General features: G+C 41.2%; 1 protein-coding gene across 4 annotated transcripts in view; it reads left to right on the top strand.

The window, feature by feature from the left end:
• Nucleotides 1-5,187: 5,187 nt before the first annotated feature.
• The window catches only part of RNF182 (ring finger protein 182), a 32,728-nt gene continuing 15,094 nt past the window's right edge, over nt 5,188-22,821 (top strand). For 2 of the 4 annotated variants that reach the window (XM_063325845.1, XM_063325844.1), the window contains exons 1-2: nt 5,190-5,411; nt 12,033-12,165. The gene's annotated coding sequence lies outside the window, so the exon portion shown is untranslated. Of the gene's footprint in view, nt 5,412-12,032; nt 12,166-16,191; nt 16,450-17,386; nt 17,516-22,821 lie in introns of those variants that run through there. The other 2 variants (XR_010069927.1, XM_063325846.1) reach the window with 2 other exon arrangements.

Below are 22,821 nucleotides of genomic sequence, written 5' to 3'. Positions count from 1 at the left end.
GCTTATGCATTGAAATATAAAGGTTTCAATCCCTTTACATTTTTAATACAATCTAATCCTTTCTTTAAATTTTATCTCATGTGACAGTGAATGCTTTCACTCTAATAGCTAATATTTCCTCTCATCACTTTCAAATTTGTATCTTTTTAATTCCACTGGATGAACTCTTGTTCTTAAATTATGGGGAAAAAAAGGTGACTAGAAATGCAGGATTTACCTTCTTTGTGCCATTCATTATTTTTTATAAAGCTCTATCATGTCCTTTCTTTATGACATCCCTAAACAGGTCTAATCTTTTCAGTTTCTCCAGATACAAAGTTTTCTCTCTCAGCCTCTAATCATTTGCATTGCCTGTCTCCAGATGCTCTCCGTATCTGCCGTATCTATCTTGCAGTTGAGTTCCCAGAACCGACGAAGTATTCAAGGAGTAGCAAATAACCAATATGTGAGAATTACTGTATTTCCAGTCTGATTTTTTCTTTCCCACTAGCATTTTGTTCAGCACTGCTGTCCACTGAGCTTTCCAGGGTAATGCCAGGATCTTTTTTTTCTGAGCAGTTGCACTCAATTAAGATCCCAGTAGGCTGTGTGAATAACACAAAATACGCCATCCAGAGTTATGTTTTCCTAGCGTTAATCCCTTTGGCTACCATGGTGTTTATTCAGCTACTTAGGCTGGGCTTCTCTTCACTATCTCTGAGGCTCCTCTACAGTAAGCAAAATTAAAGAATGGTATGCGTTCTGTGTGTTGCCACATCATTTTACCCCTTTCCAGATCAATAAGATTTTTCACATGCCCTTTTAACTCACGTGTTTCCTTGAGATGTCGTCACAGAAGGGCTGTAAGTGCATATGCTTGGGACATACCTACGCTGCCCTGCACAGTGAGTACAAACGCAGTCCAGCACGTCTGTAACGCTACAGCACCGCGCTTCCACTTGTGTATTGCCTGTTTCTCAGCAGGCGCTACATGGGGAAGGGCAGGCATGAGCCTGGTCGTGTTGAAAGTCAAGCAGGGAGCAGTAAGATTTGCCTCCTGACAGTTCTGAATGCCCAACATTCAGACTTTCTCTCCCACCACAAGTCTGGACAGGAGCCTTTATAAACCTCTGAAAATTATTTTGTGAAATGATCGGCTGCAAGCCTGAATACATTTATACAGACTTGATTTTCCTTACGCCGGTATCTCCCCAGTGTGATAAAAAAAAGGTATAGAAATAGAAAGGCTGGGAACCCAAGCCCTGATACCATGGATCTGGTAACTGCAGTGCTCCCTCTCAAGCCCTCCTCCCCTCAACAACTTTCTCATGTCCCTCACCCCTAAAAACCACTTCCAGCTACTGCCGCTGCTGCGGTGGCTCTACCCAGCCCAGAGGCACCTCAGAGAAGCAGCCAGCAGAGCCTGTGTCCGCTTGGCACTCCGGTCCCTTTTGTACTGCTGTAGCTTTTTCCCTGCAGGACATCCAGAAATCTCAAGCAAAGGTTTAAAATACACATTTCTGCCCAAGAGGGGGAAAAAAAAAAAAAGAGTATACGTCTGAGGAAACACAATTGAAAGATAGCCCTGGGGAAAGCGTAGTTTCCTTTTACAAAGGGAGTTCATCCACTACTTTGGCATAGTCATGTTTTATTGCTTCCTTCAATTATCATTTCAACTCATTTTCCAGGTTCCAAAGTCTCTAATTTCCAAAAGGACTGCTAGCCTATAGATGCAATAAAATGGTGCATTGTCTCCTGACAGAATTATTATTACAATTATTACATTATTTAAAATTTATATTACACATATCTAAAAGGCCACAATTAAATTAGGCCCACTGCGCTTGCCACTACCCAAATGTGTAACTAATGCTATTCCAGGCCCTCAGGAAAAATATTTAATTCTAAGGTAAACTCCTTGAGGCAGAAATTATCTACATTTTTGTTCTGTGGGAAAACAGTGCCTGGCACTGGCAGCCTAGAGGCTGCACCACAATCCTAGTAATAACAGTAACGATAATTAATATTAGTATTAAATATTGTTACTTCAATTTTACCACAGCTTACCCCCCTCTTTCATTTTCATATGATGTGCTAAGAATGTGTTTCATTCCTTCAGTTGAAGCATTCTTTATTTAATGTTTCAGTGCTCTGCTAAGGATACTTTGCTCTGCTTACAGGGAACAAATAGTCCAACAGAGTAAGTGTTTGGTGGGATGAATGGTGTTTGGAGTGAGAACAAATGGCAAAAGAGAGGGGACACCATCAAAAGCTGTTCTCCTGCTCCACGTGAACGTTAACACTTGTTCAATGTTCCACGATGAACTCCTTCAGTACACCGAGTTACTGGAAAAAATACTCCACGCTGAGAAAGACGCACATGTCACTGCTGAGTCAGAAGCTGGCAGTGGTCATATCAGCACACATTTTTTTAAATGTTCTTTTTTTCTTTTGTCACCCTCCCCCAAGGAAGTATATCTTCCCTAAAAAAAATATTGCCAGAAGACATTCCAGTTGCAGATTTGAACAGTATTGTCCTTAACCCAAACTGGGAGAAATAGGGGCAAAATGTCAAAACACAAAGGCAGGATAGCCTAGTGTTAAAATGTTACAAAACGCGATGCTGATTTAATACTGATTTGTTACTGCAATGCAAGAGTTTAATATCTTTTATGTTCCATTCCCCTCACTATAACTATAGAACTACTATGACTGCAAATAGCCCGAACATCAACTTGGCACGTTTGCAGTTACTGCCCTGCTTTGCAAATGCTATTACAAAAGTTAGGATCCAAATGACACTAAGCTAGTTAAAATTAAATACGTTTCAAGTAGTTTAAAAAAAACAACAACCAAACAAAACAAAAACAGTAAAACACTTTACAACCACTAGAACAGTGAGCCAGCCAAGGCTCTGTCCTAAAGATACAGGTGATATTCATCTACAAAAATGGCTCATCTCTGACAGTGAAATATCATCACAACCTTGATAGGAAAGGTAATCTAGAAGGCACAGAAATCTGCACAATACTAAGACACATCAGATTGTGCCTGCCTGTGAGTCTTTTAAAATATCACCCACTTGTCTCAATTGCACCTTCTGGATATGCTATTCTTTACCTTCAGCCTAGAGAAGAAAACATGTTTGGAAGTCTGGGTGTAAAACTGTGTTGAAGATTAAAAGCCCCAGGAACACAGGAAATAATACCAGTACTCAGGTGCTTTCTATCAGTGAAGACCAGATAGTAAGTCAGTCTTTCCTATCATTTTTCTACCCCATCCTGTGCTTCCACCTGGGAGAAAGTGCTATGAAATTCTTTTGTAAGAAAAATGAATAGGAATCATAGCAACAACATTGTGTTTCTTTCTGTCAAAATAACGACCATTTCTTTTAGCAACATTTGTGTCGCTAAACTCTCTCTTTTCTAAACACATCTTCAGTTAAAAAGCATCCTTACTTGTCCAAAGGGTTTTCAAATATGAATCGCTTTCCAGCTTTCAGTTTTTTTACAGACCTATATTTATTATGAATATTGTTACTCCATTTGATTAAAAGGAGGAAAGCACTTTTTTACATACAGGAAAAATTAGCAGAATTTCTCCTATGCTATGAGACCCAGCATGTGGCAGATCTTTCGCTTCTCTAATGTTACTCTTTCCACCTCAGAGACAGCAAATTTGCTGTAAGGTAAAACAAAAAAATTAATTCAGGTCTGCTACGCTCTGACTGGATTTATCTTTTTTAAACTCTAGAATTAGTATTTAGCATGCAAATTAGACAGATAAATACGTGGTGACCCCCTGTCTTTCATACCCAACCTTCTGTCTCCCTCATTTGTGCCGTCATTGTCATTTGGCTGTGTTACGCTCTGCCAGCAGCTCTGCTGTAAGCCACGCTGTTTTGTGAAGAGGTCCTGTGGGGGGTCTTTCTTGTCTTTGGCAAACTCTTCCTAAAGAGTATTTTCTGCAGCGTGCCAGCAGCCGTTGGCACAGATTCGCCGGCTCACGGTGACTTGCAGTGCTGATACTTAACAGTCATCCCCAGTAGCTTAGCAGTGGCAGTAGCTGAGATGGATAAATGCAGGCTCTGAGTTGCGCCTCGCCCGTTGGTTCTTCTGTTTGGCAAATTGGAAGGCCAATTTCATCAATATAAACCAGGGAAAGAGAAAAGGAGGGATCCACCTTGCACTTGGAAGGATGTTTTATCAACTTTACTACTACTGAGAGAGGGAATAAGGATGTTTCAGGGAGAGAAATTAGAAGAGAGTAGACCCAACAAACCGAGACCACTGAGCCTTCAGCGGACGAGGAGGAAATGCAGAAGAGAGGAGGGACTGCCTCAGCATTTGTTAGTTGTACCAACCAGGGAGAAGGAAAGGATGTGAAGATGGGCTCCTGTGACACGCTGTAGACTGTTGCTGTAGGAAAACATGCCATCCGCTGGGATAATGCAAGGGAGACCCTGAATCTCGTAAGCATCAGGACGCCATGGTACCTCCCACCCACATGTCTGCTTTACCCTGACCCATTCTCAGCCTTTCCCTCCTCTTCCTTCCCAGCACCCGCGTTTCCCTTCCCATTTGCTGCCTGCCCAGTACCCAGGACAACGGGCCCTGCTCCTCCTCATCTCTTAGGGCCTGCTGCACCAGAAGAAACACACCGCAGCAGAAAAAATCCCCACCGCAGCCTAGTATCTCACTTCAGCTACTAGGAGCTGCCCTCCAGAGGGGTCCCAGCAGCAAGTTCCCACCCGAAAGCAGCTCCTCACCAGAGGACGTGGAGCTAAATCACTTAAACCAAACGAAACGCTGCTGCTAAAAAAGTTTGGTCCTGCGTTTGTGTGTTTGGGGTTTTTTTTTTGTGGAGATGCTCCGGGACCAAACGGGCTGCAAAGGCAGCGAGCGGGGGCAGGAGCGGGAGGCCAGGTCAACCCCCGCCGTTTCGCGGCGTGGGGTCCCCCGCTGCCCTGCGGTGCGCCCCCGGAGCGGGCGAGCCAGGGAGCGAGTGCGGGTGCATCCCCGCGGTGCGTTTTGAGGGGAAAAGTGTCCCTGAGGAGGAGGCGGCGGCCACGGGGTTGAGAGTGCTGCGAGCAGAGGGGCCCGGGGACGCAGGTTGAGGTGAGGGCGGCGAGGCGGCTTCCCACCCCCTCCCCGGGCCGGGCTGGGCGGTGCCGGGGGCTGGCTGCAGGCGGAGGAGGAGGAGGAAGCAGCCAGGATATTCCTGAATGAACGGCTCCTTCCCTCACCCCACACCTCCGCCCGGCTCCCGCCTCCCGCCCGCTACTTGCCGGTGTCTCTTCGCGGCGCAGCCAGTTTCTATAGCGACGGGGGCTGATCCGCGCCGCTCCCCAGTAGTAACAAAGCCCGCTGCCCGCTGCCGCGCCGGAGCTGAGGGGGGGACCCGGCTCCCTCTCACGGAGGCACCCCAGACAGGTACGGAGCGAGGAGGGGCTTCCCGCCGCCCAGCTGGGATCGCCGTGGGCCTGGCGGCGGGGCTCGGGGAGCGGCCGGCGGCGGCGGGAGAGGCTCAACCCGCGGGCCAGGCGGCGGCGGGCGTCGCCTGAGGGGGAGAGGGGGACGCGTCCCTCCCTCCCTCTGCGTCTGTGGCAACTGACGGAAAGCGGGGAGGGGGTGTCGCGGGTTCGCCCCAGGCAGCCCCTTCCCGACTTCTTCGCCTTAGCGGGGCGCGGGGGGGTGGGTGGGGGGCGGTTCAGCTGCCGGAGAAGCCGGGTCGGGCCGGGTCACTGCCCGGGCGGCGGCCCCAGGGGTGGCCGGGCGGGGGGGAGCCGTCTGCAACCGGTGGGCTCAGCTTTTTCCCGCTCCGCCGGGGACAGGGCTTCCCCTCCGCAATTAAGATTACCTCTTGATAATAATAATTGTATTGTTGTTGCTGCTGTTGTTATAAACATATGCTTTCCCCTTCCTCCTCCCCCCCCCCCCCCGGAAATTTTGGGGTTAGAAAGTTTAATTTGTTCGGCTTTATAACGTAATGATGAATCGGGTGTTAGCTTTAAAATGCGCTACTTATTAAAAAAAATAATAAAAATTCTAAGGCGTTGGTGTTGAAGTGTAATCGAGAATTACTGCTTGTTTTGAGGAGTAAGTGTACCTTAAGCTTTTATGTGAAATGAGTCTGTATCTTTCAGGGTCAGCCTAGCTCATTAGAAGGTGGAGCTAAGGTAAGATGGTAGAGATGATAAAAAAAAATAAAATAACGCCTTTGCTTATCTCGGGCAACTAAGGTTAGCCAAGAACTAGCCACCCTTAGCTCTTGAGATAGTAATGTCAGAGGGTGGATGGGAAGGTCATTAGCAGGACAGCTGCCTGAGCACTGCTTGTAGCGGCTGTAGGAAGAACATCTCAATCACAGTGGCTGTATGAATAACCGTGTGTTTCAGCAGAAGTTTAAAATTCAGAGCAACTTCCCAGTGATAACAGGACGGCTGACCTTGCGTGTTGAGGTTCCAAGGAGCAGCCATTACGGTTCACTGCTGAGCGATTTAGGAAATAAACTAACTGATGGGCCAAGGCAAAACTGTACTGTGATGTGTATGCAGCCAGCAGGATGCTCTAGATGGGAATCTTCTTGGATGTGAACATCAAAAAAACTCTCATAGTATGTATGCTCTCATAGTATGTGAGATGAGAAAAGTGTGGCTATCATAGTTACTGAGTGGGTGGACAAGAATTGAAACTTTAAGTATTATGTAATCTAAATATCAGATTATTTGGGATTTAAAACACTACGCGTAAGGTGCTATCAGAACCAAAAGGCTGGAAGAAGTTTGAGAGTTATGTAAAAATAGTGACTGTGACATGAAAAGTGGAGCTACCAATACCATTTAAGTAAACAATGTGAGAATATTTTGTAGGTAAGAAAGAGAAAATACAGATCTCTTCATCAATCATGAATCCAAGCAGCATATAAAATGGAGACAGGCTTCTCTTGCAAGAGATGTATAATTGAAATTAAGTTTTAAATGAGGGTTAATCAAGGTTAAACATTTCTCAATATAAAATTTAAATGAGAAATATAATAGCAATAGATACAGTGGAATTTAGATCTAGTTTGTTAAAAACAAACAAAAAAAGGAAAGTGGAATTTCTTACTTATGTTGATTGCAGTGTTTTGCCCAGTGTTTATAAGTGTTTGTCCTTTGCTTCTTTCAGAAGTGTCAAAACAGTTGTTTTGTTGAAAAAGTTATAACCTTCTGAATGACCTCTCTTTTTCATGCAACATTGAAAAGCAAACTCTTGAGTTTATTAAATGTGTAAAAATAGAGACCTCAGATTAGTTTAGCATGATGGAAAATAGCATTTCAAGACCATACTCTGGGCTATCTGAAATTGAATGCACCTAAGCAGGAAATAAAAGGTCAGCTGTGTATAATAAAGACCTGGGGACTTCTATTCCCTTAGCTGCATGGCAGAGAATGAGAAACATCAGAACTCGATACGATCTTGCCCTAAAAGCTAAAGGGATCGGCAAAATATTTATGATTATGCTGCTATGTGACATTTCAGTCCTGAAATTGTTCCACGTGGAACAATTGCGAACTCCACTTGATAAAGTTTATCAGAGGAAAAGAAAAATGTAGTAGTTGAGGCTGTACCCAGAAAGAACAAGGTAGCTCACTGTAGATGATATGTCCCATAATACAGCCTGACATGTATAAGGGCTTCTAATGGTCTAAACAGTTCTAGCATTGAGATCACAGTCTCTCAGACTGTCATTTCACGCCTTTTTGATGCTCCTCAGTCCAGACTAGGTTTATAGGAAGCTTGTTCTCAAATTGTCGTGAAAGCATCCTCTAAAGCTGTGCACTCTGTACAGTGATATAAGGCCACTGCAGGGCTCTGCTTGCCAGGATTCCTCTTGCTTTTATCAGACTGTGTTTAACATGTTTGTCTATATCCTGGGTTTGATGACTCTCGGTCAGATGTTTTTCTGGAGATGCGTGTGTGCTAGCTGTAGCCAGCAGCTATTTCAAGTATACAGGGACACTTATCACCTGCTGTCTAGAGGCTGTGATTTCAGTCCTTCCAGCAAGGTTGCTAAGGAGTATTAAGGATCCTTGGAGAGCAAACTGCGGGAAATTCTCCTGTGGCCTTTGCACGCGTTGTGTGCTGAAGCGCTTCCTATCCAATATAAACTACTGTTCTGACAATAATATAGTATGGGCAGATGTATACCTCAGAGTAGTGTAACATGATAATTGTGACTTTCTAGTATAAAGAAAACGTTTGCAACTGAGTGCTGTAGTAAGCTGCAAAGAGCTCAGGCCTCCTGAAAACATACCTTACGTTTCAAATTCATTTGCAAAGACACATAAAGAAGTGGAAGATGTGCAGCTTTTAACCTACTACAGTTCTACAGTTTTTTTTAAACCCAATCCTCTGTGGTTTCATTCAGCTTGATTTTCCTGCAGAGATGATGCAGCACAGCAGTTTAGGCACAATAAACGCCATAGTTAGGCATACTTTTCCCATTTTATCTTTTTCACTATAGACTGAGGAACCCATTTTTTCAGATATGATGGTGGCATACAGCTAAATTATTTTGAAATGAGGGGATGTTCATGTGAGGACTTAACTTTGGTAAATTTTCAAATGGATGGAAGTCTTTATTAACTCTCCAGACAAGATCTACGGAAATATTCAGTAAAAGTTTAAATTACACAGCAGCAATTTAAGTTTAGTCCAGTGTGAAAACCTGACATGCTCCAGAATCTCCAAAATATTGAGCGGAGACTTGAAATTCATTAAGCGTTTGCCTGATGTCTCTTGCCATTTCTAGGAAATTTAGCCAACAGTGTAACAAAGTTGTGGTTCTTTGAAAGACTCAGGTTCACAAGTGTTTTGTAGATATGTATTGCATTTTGAAAGTAGCATCTATATGTACTACTGCCAGTGCTGCCATGTTCAGAAATTGGGGGAGGGATGGGAATGGACTGTCTTAACTCTCAGCTTTCCTGCTGTGGTATATGAAGGCACGGACTCCGGTTGTGATGAGCACGAAATCATTTATTGCTTCTCAAGCCTCGGCTTTTATACCCGAGCTCTAAAACTTTCCATGCACCTGCTAGGCAAGTAAACACATATTTCAGATCACTAAGCCAGTCACCTTATTCAGTTCCCACCAAGATAGGCATGCGAAGCTGTTTTCTTGTTCCATGTTTATATTGAACCAGTTCCTCTTCGTTCCATCCATATCGATATCTGCGTTCCTGTTTCTGTGTGCTCTGCTCACTGTGTCCTTGGCCGTATGCAGGCCTCTGCTCATAGATCTGCCACATCCTGCCTCAATTAGGAGTTGCCCAAGTTATTAGGAGAAATGGCAGCCTGGCAGAAGGACAGAGGTGTGATAATCTGGGTTTGAGAATAGCCTAAGGGAAACCTGAAAAAAACTCACAGTGTATGGGACTGCAGTGAAGAACAAGGTGGGGTTTGATGTGCAGCCGGTGGTGGAGACGTAGCCCTGGAGACAAGGGGCATGGTGGAAGAGTTACCTGGAACTGGTATGAAGAGTCAGGTTGAGATGGGGCCGGGACTAGGACAGGCTGGTGGAGACTCTACCAGGAAAATCTTTAGGTATTAGACTGCGTACTCCAGTTCGTCCCAGTGGCTGGCTCAGGTAATGACTGAAGGCTTCTTTTAGGCCCCCTTTTGTAAGCCTTCAAGGCTTCATCAGCAATATCTGTGGCAAAAGGTGTTGGTCAGGAAACCCAAGCCTTTCCATAATAGTTTCAGGGCAGGTGGTGTTCCGGGCAGGGGAACTCATCTTGGCAGGCAGTTCATGGCAAAGAAAGAAAACTCCCGTTTCACATGATAGATGGATAGCCAGTCTGTAAACCTCAGGCAGGAGATGTGCTTCTGTGAACAGAAAGGAAATACTCGCCCCCTGGTGACTCACAAGCACTGACCTGATCAGAGTCTGGTTGAAAAAGCATATGACCTTGAAGTTTCTACTGTGGAATAGCTTTATGTGAAAGTATGGCTTGAAACCCAAGGAGCTACACTGCAGGTGTTTAGGTGTTTACCAGGAACCTGCAGATGCCATTTGCTTCCTAATACATGATGGGAGTTCTGGAGTATCTCCACAGTCATATTCTATGGTGGAAACAAACCTACTCAATCAAACGTCAAGCTGATACTGGCCTTTCACTCTTTAAACAATTCCTGCAAGTAACTCTCAAAAGAGCTTGAATAGGCCTGCCAGTGTTTCTACCGCTGTTGAAAATATTTAGCTTATTTAACTAGAATTTTATAAACACTTTAAGCAGAAATCTTGGGTAGTGTTTGAATCACCCTTTGCCCAGGTGGACTGTTGTATAACAGGTGTGTGTAATGAGGGCTTTTATCTTCCTGTATCTTTTTCAGTTCACTGAATTACACTTGTATGCTGTTAAAGTGACAGACAAATGAAAGTAGATGAAGAAAGAAAGTGTTGTGTTTGGTGCTAGGTTTAAATGGCGTACAATGAGTGGGTTGTGGGGCTCAAATTAAACAATGAGAATAAAACAAAGCATTCACTAAATAACCACCGACTATCCCACACGCTCAATGAAGCTTCCTGTGGAACAAAATGATGTGTGATTGTATGACTAAAACTGTATTGTAATACATATATTCAATAGAAAGCTGATGTTTTGTATTGCTCTAGTACTTGTCTTTGCTTTCAGTATATTACAGACACTTTACTGTGTCCACTAAATCAAAGAGCACTTTTGTACCTGATGCTTTATTCCTGTAATCAAGTTGCCTCTCATTCTCTGATAAACTAAACAGATTGAGCTCTTTAAAGCCTTCACTGGAAGGAGTTTTATTCAGCTCCTGAATAATTTTTTTGTGGCAGATCTCACTGTTTCTGTGAGAAACTGTCCAGTTGTTCAATATCCTTTATAGAATGTGAACATCAGAACTGTGCAAAATATCTTAGTTTGACTCTCACCAAAGCATAAATGGTAATGGTATCTGGAGGTAAAAAAACCCAGTTGTGTTTCACTCCTCACCCCATGTTGCTAAGATCTCCTACTCAGTGATTTGTCCTCTGTGACTTCTAGATTCTTTCAGATTATTTGTTTTCTATTAGATAGTTCTCCATTCTCAAGGACTAGCTTGATAATTCCGGACTCTGTATCTGGTTGTATTCGGGTGCATTTTGTTTGAATGAGCCTGGTTTGCCGAATAATCCTGTCCTCTTAGTTATTTATTGTTCTGCCAAACTTTTGTGCAATCCATACAATTTACCAGAAGTTATTTTATATTTCCTTCAAGACCACTGGTGAAAACACTTATTGAACTAGTCCTCAGCCCCCCCTTTAAAACATGCCTATTTGATGATCTCTTCTGGCTGACATTAGTGAAGAAATGTCTGTGAATTTTTTTATCTACGTGCTTCATTCACAGTATGAGTTAGGTACCCACCTTATGGGAACAGTCTTACCTTTCTCTATAGTAATCCGATATAATAACAATACAACTAGAAAGTACTATACTGTTAAAAAGAAATGCTGCTTTCTTTTGTTAATTCCTCATTTTGTTTGTATCACTTGAACAAAGTCGTTTTTAAGTAGAATCGCTCTCTGCATTTTTGAATATTCTAATGTAGTTCTCCTTTCTGTTCCCTCCATGGCAGACCTGAAGTTGTGTTATCCTCTCTCTAGGTCTCTGAGATAAGTCCTTGATGTTTGTGCTATTAAGTTCATGGTCAACACCTTGAATAATGCCTGTTAAGTAAACGGAAATGATATACGATCTTACTAGTCAGATCTATCTAAAAAGACCAAACAGGAGAGCGCCTTCTGACTGTATAGCTTATGTTATTCTTCGTTGGGCGTTAGGTGGTATTTTACACTTGAGAAGATAGGCATGGATACCTGCTCATTTAAAGATCTGCTAATAATGAAAAATTTAATTTCTGGCCCTCTCTGTCTTCTAAAAATTAGGAACAAGTTTCTGTCCAGTAAGATAAAAACTGCCCTCTTTATACCGGAAGTTTCTCTTAGCCTGAAATATTAACACCTTAATCGTAAAATACCATGTCTCTCACAGGACAAAGAGAGAACAGAGAACACATCAACGATGAATCATCTGTTTTTGTTATCAGTCATTCAGACACTTTGGTGATGGATGGATGGATGAATAGATCGAGCCCAGAGCTGTAAGCCAGCTTGGCAGCTGGCAGGTAAGTCCCTGGAAGCTCACCAAAATGCTTTCTCAGGCATTTCATCTCTATTTTACATGTTGTGTTTTGCCAAATCATATCCGAGAATATAAAGTGTCTTCTTAAGACAATAGGATCACACTTAAGCATACATCTGCTTTCAGTGGGACTGTGCATACTTATACATGTGCTCAAGCAGGGATCTGAAGAAGGATGCTTTCTTGGATGGGAAAATAGAGGAACAGCTCTTACAAGACTTTGAAAGAGCAAGGCAGAGGTGAAAATTAATGGTGTGCAGGTTATGTAAAAGCAAAGTAATAATATTGCATATTGATCGATCCCACAAAAATCTTAAATTAACTAAGTTTCTAGTAAATCTTATGTCATTTGTCTCTTAAGAATAAATTAAACTCCCTTATGTGACTGCTTTGCCCATCTATGCCATCTGCTGGGCCAGTTAAAGCATTTTATGACTTGGAATGGAGAAACATTGCGTGCAGTGGTGTCTCCCTGCCTTCCCGTGGTGTGTCTCCCTGCCTTCCTGTGGTATATCTCCGAAGATAGCTTGTCCCACAGCAGTGTGTTGTGCTTATGGATCTGGCAACATTTGCATTATGAAGCCTCGTTTTATGAATTTATTGAACATGGACTTCATGCTGAAGTGTGGTTTTTAGGGACTGAGGATAATGTTCAGTGTGTTCATCAGTGTAAATATAAGGCTTCAGTAACGCATGTTGACATAGTCTCATTAAAATATGAATTCTCATTGACTTTGGGACAGGGAGAAAGGAGGCATGTCACAATAACACATAGGAAGAAATTTTCTGGGGTTCTTCTTTTCATTCGTATCATTCAGATATGGCTATGAATAAGTTGAAAAGCCTTCTGAACGTCATACCCTGTTAAAAATTAAGTTGTCTGCCTGTTTTTCTGTTACAGTAAAGTAAAATTATTCATAAAAAGAAATGTCAGTAGTGACAGTCTTGTAATTTGTTAACAGTTTTAAATAACATTAATATGGTGCTTGCCTCACTGGTTGACATGTATATAGCTTGTGTAGTGCGTGTGTATTTCCAGTTCTGTAGGTTTCTTGAGAGGGTAACAGCTTTTCTGTAGGTCTAGTCCACACACACACACAGATATTTATATATGCTACCCTCTTGAGAGCTATATTTTAAATTATGTGAATATGCACACATATATTTGACAGATGGACCAAGAGTGTAAATTGACATCACAGATACATGTGTGGAAATTGCCTACATATAGTGTTGTAAATTACTGTACAAAAAAGTTCATCCCTGTCACCTTTTGTTTGCCTGTTGCTCAAGGAAGAGAAACAATTTCACACAATACGATCAGTAACGAGCAGCTGTGGACATAATTCTGTGCAGTTGTCTAAAAAAGAAGTGTCTATTCACTGACTGTAAAATAGTAACAATCCTGCTGCATATTTGATGCATCCTCCTCTTTACTGCTTCACTCTGCACCTCCTTCAATAGCAAGGTTTTGTCACTTTTTTTCATTTATGATCTTGTCTGTGTGAGCACAGAAAAGCCAGTGTCATTGGAACACAGGTATTTTTTTTAAAAGGTGTTTCAAAGAGTTATCCTAGATGGTTTTTTTTCTGCTTACACCCTAGCAATGTTAACCAAAGCACTGATAAAGAGCAAAAAGAAGCATGAAATAACGCTATGACAAATAATAACTCCTGGGAAACAAAATTATACAGTGATAAGCACATGACTGTCTGTATTGAAAAGTAAGGTTAACATCACCTCATTACTTCTGGCCCAGAGCTCTTTTGATCATGTTTGAAGAGTTACATTTATCTTGGGACGTTTGGAGAATTGGTGGGGGGTGGCTTCAATCAACACTTGCTTTGATGTTTGTATATGCATAAAATTAAAATTCAAGCATGTATGTGTGTGTTACAGTAATGCACATAGCTGATGGATTAGATTCATTATTTGTTGCTAAAATGTTAGCAGTATCTTTGATGGACAAGATGCAATACAGCCCGTGCTCTGAAGAATTTAGGGTCTAAACAGACAGCAGTGCAGCAGTAGGGTATGTCAGAAAATCCCAGAGAAAGACATTAATATTATTTGGCATCGCTTTTTAGTTGAAATGGATTGGAATGGTTTGCTGGGTTTTGTGAGGGGTTTTGGTTTTGGTTGGGTTTTTTTAGTATAGGAAAGATGGAAGATACAGGTCTTTGGGGAAGAAATATGAATTAGGAGTGGGATTTCTGGACTGGTATGTGGATGAGAATGAATTTCTATCCTGACAGTATGCCTGTTAAAATACCTAACTTTGCACTACCAGTACACACTGCAATGTTTAGATCAAATTTCCTAGAGAATACGCTGAAGGAACGCGGAGCACTCGGATAATAGGCGAAGTCTGAAGGACTTGTAGGGGGAAAAAAAAATAAAACTGAACCCATATGTTGCAAGATCATATTGTTCTGAGAGAAGAAACAAATCTTGGGAAAGCAATTTCATCAGCATTCATAGCACTAAACAGTGGCACAGTTCCTGTGAAGCCTTCTCCAGAAATGATGTCATTTGTCCACCATGACATACTAGGCCACTCAGACTGGCGCACAAATACTGAGCAGCTGCCCCACACAAATCCAGTTGCATATCTCTTGCAAAAGAAAGGCTCTAGTCAGAGATATGAATGGTTATTCACCCATCTGCAAAAAAGAAATGCAGTGTTCTAGGCAGCAAACGGCAAGATTCATACATTCACTGGTGAGCAAAGTTATAATGGGAAAATCACAGGGAATTGTGTTGATAGGAAATGGACAAAGATTGGGGGTCTGTTCCGTTAAACCTGCTGGTTCCAGCAAGGACACTGTCAAAGCTCACTTCCCATGTACAGCTCCAGATGTCTGCGAAACTTTTTCCCCCCCCTCAGTTTTTCTTTAACATAAGTGAAGATTGACACTGACACACCAGAGATAGTCCTTGGTCTGCTGGAGGTCTGAGAGGAAGGGAACTAAGTGGAAAGTCTGAGGTTAAAAGCTGTGGCCGTTGCATGCCTGTAGCTGGCTTTTAGGCTCTAAGGTATGACAGGCAAGATATACACAGGTCACACCAGTTTTAGAGTTTCTCTTGGTTACATTTGGAACCAAAAGGGGCCATTGTTAAGGAAGAGTATTTGATCCCCTGCCTAGACTAAGTGAATTGGCTAAATGGTGAATATCTCGCATTGTGCAATCATTATTGTTCATCATTGTGACAGGCCGGAAAGAGCAAACGTAATAATTAATACGAGACACTATGGTAATGGCATTGTGTCCCAGCTTAAATCGTTTAAACAGAGGTTCTGTTTTATTTAAGTAACTCCCTGATAATTCTCTGTTAACTCTTCAGAAGGGGAATCTTAGAGGCGGGGAATGTCTGTGTGTGTTATTCTTTCTCCCTCCATCAGTATCCCTTTAGAGTACTGATTGTAGAGCATAGCTATGACTGAATATTTTTCTTGAACAGATAAAAATATCTAGCTAAATATTATTGTACACATACACTACTTATAGACGAAAACATTATCAATGTAATGTTCAAAGAAATATATTGAGCTACTTTTATTCTTCATTTTCAAAAGTGCAGTGTTTTATTCCAGCTGAACAACAGGCATTAGCAACAGTATTCTACCTGATGTTGTTTCTGTATGAGGAGATAGTAGTGCTTATTTTCAATGTGAAAATTGCAATTTCAGTTTTTGTCCTGAGGTATCGCACATCTCTGTATTTTCCCCAATACATAGCAATGTAAGCATAGTGCGTGAGGCAGCACACTCCCTCCTCTGTAACCCTTCCTGGAAACTGCATTGTACGTTAGACCTACTTTTGAAAATCAGAATCATCAAAAAAGTAATATGTTACAAAGAAAATTATCTGAAAATGTGACCATTCATGTAAAAATGTATACATATAAAACTTATCTTTATTTGAATAGTGTAGTTCACGCATGATTCAAATTAAAAGTAATCAACAGTCAGTTTTCTTTGTATATTTCTTTCAATGTTTGTTTACAGTTCCCTGAATGTGTAATGAATAGAAGCCCATGGATGAAGACAAGCATACAGAAAGTGCTTTAAGTGCCTTTGCTAAAACTGAGGACGCTCCCTTCATGGCCAGACTCCCGTTAGAGGTAGAGAGGAGATTGCCAGTCTCAGGGATGACTAGATACCAAGCTATGACCCAGCTAGCAACTCCATATAGGTAAGGGGTGAAGTGTTATCTGCCAAACAGACTCAGGGAGAATTTAGCAAATCTTACAGCAGTAGCCAACATTTCCAAACAGGTATGCTCTTAGTTAGGGTTTATGGAAGCTGAGTGGGTATTCTCCAGAGCAGCATGGTGATCTGTACTGACCATAGAAGGAAGATGTCAATGCTTGTCAAGCCTCTCATATACTCTACTCAACTTACTGTCCCTTGTGTGGCTGTGAAGACCCTCCTATCATCTTGTGTTTGCTTTTTGTGGGGGGGGTAGCAATGTGTGTCCTATGAGGTTGCCTTGGATCTGCCCCCTACATCAGTGAAAGAGCCAGGGGGGATATGAGTGAATTCTTCCCTGTGAGTCAGGCTTTGAAACAGATGTCCAGAGGGGTTTTGGACCCTCCAGCGTCACTGGGGACATACAAAACTAAAACGGACAAGGCCCTGAGTGAATAAAACTTCAGACCTGCCTACTTTTGTTGAGAATTGCAATGGGAACCTTGATTGGTGTGAATGGGCTTGTATGGGTGTGGAAGCACCAAAGTAACAATGGGAGAAGGGCTGTAAGAATGGCTGTTGATAGCACCCAGATGAGGAGGTTTCATCAAGATAACAGCACACGGTTTACATTAAGCTTCTCAGGACACTCACATCAGGAGACAGGTCAGTGAGTAAATCCTGATGACTCACAGAGGTGAGACGAGATGAAGAAATTGTTTGCTGTTGGGGCCTAAAGACAACAGAAAGGCACATCCAGCAGCAGCACATAGTTGCCAACCTAACAAGAAACCAGAAGTTAGGATGTGGACTGGATAGCTGGCATCCCTTGTCCACCATGTCATTGCAAGGAATGTGTCTCCGTTATGAATGCCGGACAGACTGTTTGGTTATATACGCTGTACTGCTTGTGAGGACGTGGGCTGGAGAGAGATCAGCACCCTCCTATTCAGTAAGACCTCACATTAAACTCTACTAAACTGTTGGTATGCAGTGTTGCAATACTGTTCTCTAGACTTTTCAGGAAGTGAGGTTTGGACCAGATGACCTCCAGAGGTTCCTTCCAATCTAAATTCTGTGATTCTGTCACTTGAATGCAGGAATTAGTGGAGTATGCTCTGTGGTCGCCACTGCACGGCAGGTAAGATTAGTGAAGTTTTATGGTCCTTTTTAAATCTTACATTTTTATCTTCATTTGTTCCAATTACCCGTGTCCTCACAGGTAAGGATTAAAGTTTTTTATTTTCCTTTTGAAAAATGGATTTGAGTCACTCGGGTGCAGGGAAAAAAAAGAAAACAACCTGAAGCATAAAGGTTAGTTTCATATTCCTGAGAGAGGTTATTTTGACCATCTGTTAAATAATCTTGCACTTGAAAAAATTCCATTCAGTGTATCTTTTTGATCAGAAGGCTGCAAACCTCTGTACTTCAGGGAGCTGGGATTGAAATGTCGTCTCAGCTGTTGACTGAGACAGGATCAATCACAAACAATGAGGATTATGTTTCCACCTTAAAAAAAAAATAAATACAGTGCCCAGACTGAACTCCCCAATTTGCAGACTTCACCTTGTCACGTTCTTCACTGTGCTGAGCTGACTGTATGAGGCTGGAGCCACAGTCTCTCTCATTCGTCTCTACTTTAATGTTGCTGTATATATAGATTGAAGGCATGTTACACAAAATCATACCTGTCTGTCAGCTCCACCACAGACCAGGAGTTGTGCTTGTTGGTTTGCTTGTTGTCAGAGAAAATACTGTTCTTTTAAAACCACTAAAGGATCTGCTATGAACCCCGTCATCCGCTCCTCGCTCCTTGTCCAGCCTTTACCCTTAATAGAATTTCCTGTTAAAAGAACCAAACCATTTGTCACATTGGTGGTCTGACAACTCAGGGAATAAATGTTGTGAATGCATCTCTTCCCTGCCTCACTCTTCTCCCTCCCCCAGTCTCTCCTGTTGTTTGGGGTTTTTTTAATAGCTACTAACACTTATGATTGCACTTGATAGTGAGAGAATTTGGTTATACAACAAAATAATACCGTTTTCTCCTGAATTTTGCTTTGTCTGCTTCTCTAATGTTTCATTATAGCTATTTTACTAGTATCTCCAGTATCAAAATGAATTCCATGTCTTGTTCCTACATCCTCTCCTGCTTTATCATTCTGTTACTATTTATCATGTTCATTCTCATCAGCATGGTGGGCAACAGAAACCAGATGTTATTTCTCCATTTCTTTTCATATTCAGATTAGTATCAAATTTTCCTATCATCTATTCTTGTGTAACAGACAGAATTTTTCTCACCTTCCACCTATGCCTTAATACTTTCTTACCTTGATTCCTGTAACTTGTAACATATAACCTGTAAAGTACTTTTTCCTAGCTGACTTGACACTTCCATTGCTTCCCCTCCCCTTATCTAAACCCCTTGTATCTTCTTTTGGCCGTCTTCCTAAACCATATAATTCTGCATCTTTGAAACTCCCCACAAATTCACCTTGTGTATCAACTCAGACTTGTTTTTATTACATTCAAGCCTTCTCCCCCTGCAGGTGCCTTCTGCTGTGTTCCTTAGCATGCCAATTTAGAAACAGTTTTTCCTAAATTTTCTTCACTTGCACTTACCTTCCTCTGTCCACACTATACATAAATCTCTTTCAGATTCAACATACTGCCACCCTCTCTTTTCTCTGATTCAAATCTCTCTTCTGTAACGATCCCAAGAATCTTAGATAGCAATCTTGTAAATTGTATTCTGTGCTCCGTTATTCTCATGCCACCCCAGTAACTCAGTGGAATTGAGCTCAGTGGCTTTGCACAGGTATAAGCAAGAGTAAGATTTACTGCAGAGTCCTTGGAGAAGGTAGCGGGCATTTACTTTGAAGGTGCTTTTTTGTTCCCTTTATATCTAGTGCTTAATGATGTTGTTATTAAGGTGTCACTGCAAGATGTCTTGTAGTCTTTAAAGACAATTATAACGCATAGCGCTTAGTTTCCCTGTACGAGTAGCTAAGTTAAAATCTTACCAAGTGAAATGGTTAAGGATTGGTGTTGATGGTGAGTGGGATCTAACATTCTTTCAGAACTACTGGTGTAATAAGCCAGTGGTTCCACCTGGTATGTTCACAGACTATCAGACACATCCGAGGCTGTAATGTCTCACTTGGACGTGATACCAAGTCTGTGTGAGTGTATCAAATACTTCATTCACGTAATGTTCCATCAGTAAGTCCTTCAGACTTGATATCCTGCCAGTGGGGCTGCCACAATCCATGTATTCATAAACACTGTCCTTGAGATCTTGTCTGCTCCTTTCTGCACAACCCAGCGTATTAAAAGAAGTTTATCTTTTTGGGTAGGGAACAGCATCCTGCAGTTTTTATGAATTACTAGATTGCCATCATCATTCTTTACTGATGACGTTCCCTGGTTGGAGTTGTATATTATGAAGCACAGTTGTTTCCAAGATTTAATAATGTGACAATTAAAAAAAATATATTTTTTTTTTCAATAACAAAGCCAAGGAGAAATTAATGGTTGTTTCTGTCATTCTCCTAGTCATTTCAGTCTTGCTTTTGCCTTAGCAGGGATTACAGATTTAGGAACTGAATAAATGAGGCAGTAGCAAATTTTAGAAACATCAAAACCACTTTTATTCTATGAAGCAGAAACCAAGAAAAACATATGGTATTCTTCTAGTGCTTAATTCTACCAGCTTTCTCCCTTTTACCCCAATAAATAGGAATTTTCCCTGAGAAAAGCCTGCATGTATGTCCTAAAATGTTTGCATCCAGGATTTAATTTCTGCTGTCGTTTTCCAAGCTAATCTCAGTGAGAAGATTTGATGAACAAATCCCTGAAGTTAAGTTTTTCTTAACACGTTTAGAAATACTGGCTACCATAAGAAAAGCAACAGGAAGATGACTTTGTTTCCAAACAAAGGGCTTTTTTAAGACAAAAGCTGATGTGATTTGTGCACATTATATTTGCAGGTGTTGCATCTCATTTGGTTGAATCACTCTTGGTTTACACAAGAGGATCTAGTTTACAGTATCTTTGTCTAATGAATTATCAATATGCCCTATTGCCATTTTGCTAATCAAAAGGCTTTTAACGACTCTGGCCCAAAAATTAAGAATACTTTTATTGCTGTACTGTACCATAAATTGCATCACCGAAAATGCTGTACAGATCTTTTTATTTTATGCAGTTGAGTGGTATCATTCAAAGCTAGAGGTTTGGGCATAGACAGCGTGATATTCTATCACCTTTTGCTGTAGAAAACGAATGCTTCAGTAACAAGGCAAAATTGCCACTAGGGCTGGCTGAAGTAAGTCAGAAATTTCAGTCTGAATCATACAGTCAAAGGAATTTCATCAGGGGGTAGGCATGTTCTGGCAGTCCTTTCCCAGATACTCTCATTCAGTGCAGTGGGACTACACAGATAGCTCTCATTTATCTGAATGCATGCACTGCATTTGGTACAAGAAAGTAGCTTTGTCCTTAGAAATCAATCTTAGATGTCTGTGTAGAATTTTTTTTTTTTTTTTTTAAAGCCATATCTGTTAGCATGTTCGCCACTTTCTGTGGTTACTGATCCTCTGTGATACCCAGTTCAAACCAAGGCATATCTAAGTTTGGAAACTCTTGAGAATGAAAGGTGAAACTTTTACTGTCTTCTAGGATATCTCCTATCACATTTCAAAATGCAGTCTTCTGTAGCTTAACACTGCACAGTGGTTATAGATAGGCAAGATATTGGCACAGGTTGTAGACAAACCTCAGCATATTATCACAGGATGATGGAGTGGGAAATGGTGCATAAGTCCAGCTGAATCTCCTACAAACCAGATTAATTTAGCTCATCCAGAGCTACATGTTATTATAGCTATGTTGCTTCCAGTAGCAGATCTGGCATCAGTTATATTGACGCTGTACTGCAGTTTAAAGTGTAGATGCACTCGCTGTTGCAAAATAGATCCACCAGAATTAATGGGAAATTAATGGGTGCACTTTCTTAGGGTGTGCTTTCTGAGAGAGCCCTCCAGAAGCAGAGAAGAACAAATACGAGCTCAGAAGTCCTCAAGGAATACTGTAATAATTTGACTCTGGAGAAGAGACTAAAACTGGATTTTATTCAATTTCACAGAGAGCTGCTTCTGTCAAGAAGCCAAGCCCAAGGCAAAACGTATATTTTAACTTGCTACAAATTCTGTGGTCTGTGTTTGCAGAGATGTGAAAAAGTCATAGATTCACAGTGGATGTTACGCTACCTTTTGCAGTGATTATTAGGGCAATACTTGTAACTTTATAAACTGTGCTTTAGTAGGCTAACAAGCAGTACTATGCTGTACTGGTACTTCAAGCATGGAGATTTCAATGGAAAAGTAATAGCATAAATAAAAACGAATTCTTTTTAGTTTCCAAATAGATAGTGCATTTCTATAGTCTTTTTTCCTAGATCTTCAGTTCTTTGCAAATTGTATGCATTCAGCACGCTGGAAATGAAGCCATAGTGAAATATGCATTATCCTCTAATGTCTAGTAAATAAGGTCACTTTTTAGAAAAGAGACTTATGTAGTAGAACATTCAGAAGCCTCCTATTCACTTGTTTGAATAAAAGCAGACCAGAGGAAATTCATTATTTAAAGTATTTTAAAGAAAACTGTCATGTAAAACATCTAGCATTTTAAGATGCTCTTGGTTATGTTTCTGTTCTGTCAAATATTTTTTTCTTAGTTAATAGAAGGCAAGAAATGATTTTCGTTTCCTGCTTTATTCCGTAAGTCTTAGCCAAGCTGCTCATTTGCGATACTGTATGGAAGACTTGATATCCTTGGGAATACTCACTGAAAAGCTGCTGTGTTGATGCTGAGATTTATATTACATTAAGTGAAATCCAGAACTTGTTAGTGTTCTGTTTTCTACTTTCTCTAGCCTTCTACTATATGCTGCAAAACACTTAAACGAAAATCCTCGTTTATTATTACCAGTTAAGGAAATACACATATCTGGTCTTAGTTACACAAAACCAGGTAAATAGGCAAGTGTAATGACTTTCTCTGAATTTTATTGCTTCTTAAACCTTTAGAATTCCCTTTTATGTTCTTTCTATTTGGTTGGGGTTTTTTGGTTTTGGGGTTTTTTTCTAATTAGTTTAATAGACAAGCCGTGTTTCTGAATATGTCTCGATTACTTCAAAAATTTCTGAAACAATGCCTGCTTTTCGTGGATTCTGTATTTTAAATATGCTCTGGCACACTTCAAACATTTTGATTTAGTTTAGCTTTTTTTATATAGCTACAAATGACAGAAAAATGCTGTAGCTCTGCTCAAAGCAAAGACAATTTCCTGCCCTCCATTGAGATTGTGAGACTTGACCAGTGTAAGTCTTTTGGATGATGGAAAATTTGGAAAGTCCAGGTTGTCCTTCCCCCAAAACAGAA

Source organism: Chroicocephalus ridibundus, chromosome 2, assembly GCF_963924245.1.
Source record: "Chroicocephalus ridibundus chromosome 2, bChrRid1.1, whole genome shotgun sequence".
Taxonomy (NCBI): domain Eukaryota; kingdom Metazoa; phylum Chordata; class Aves; order Charadriiformes; family Laridae; genus Chroicocephalus; species Chroicocephalus ridibundus.
Note: the sequence above shows the minus strand (reverse complement) of the source record. Positions and strands in the feature narration are given on the sequence as shown.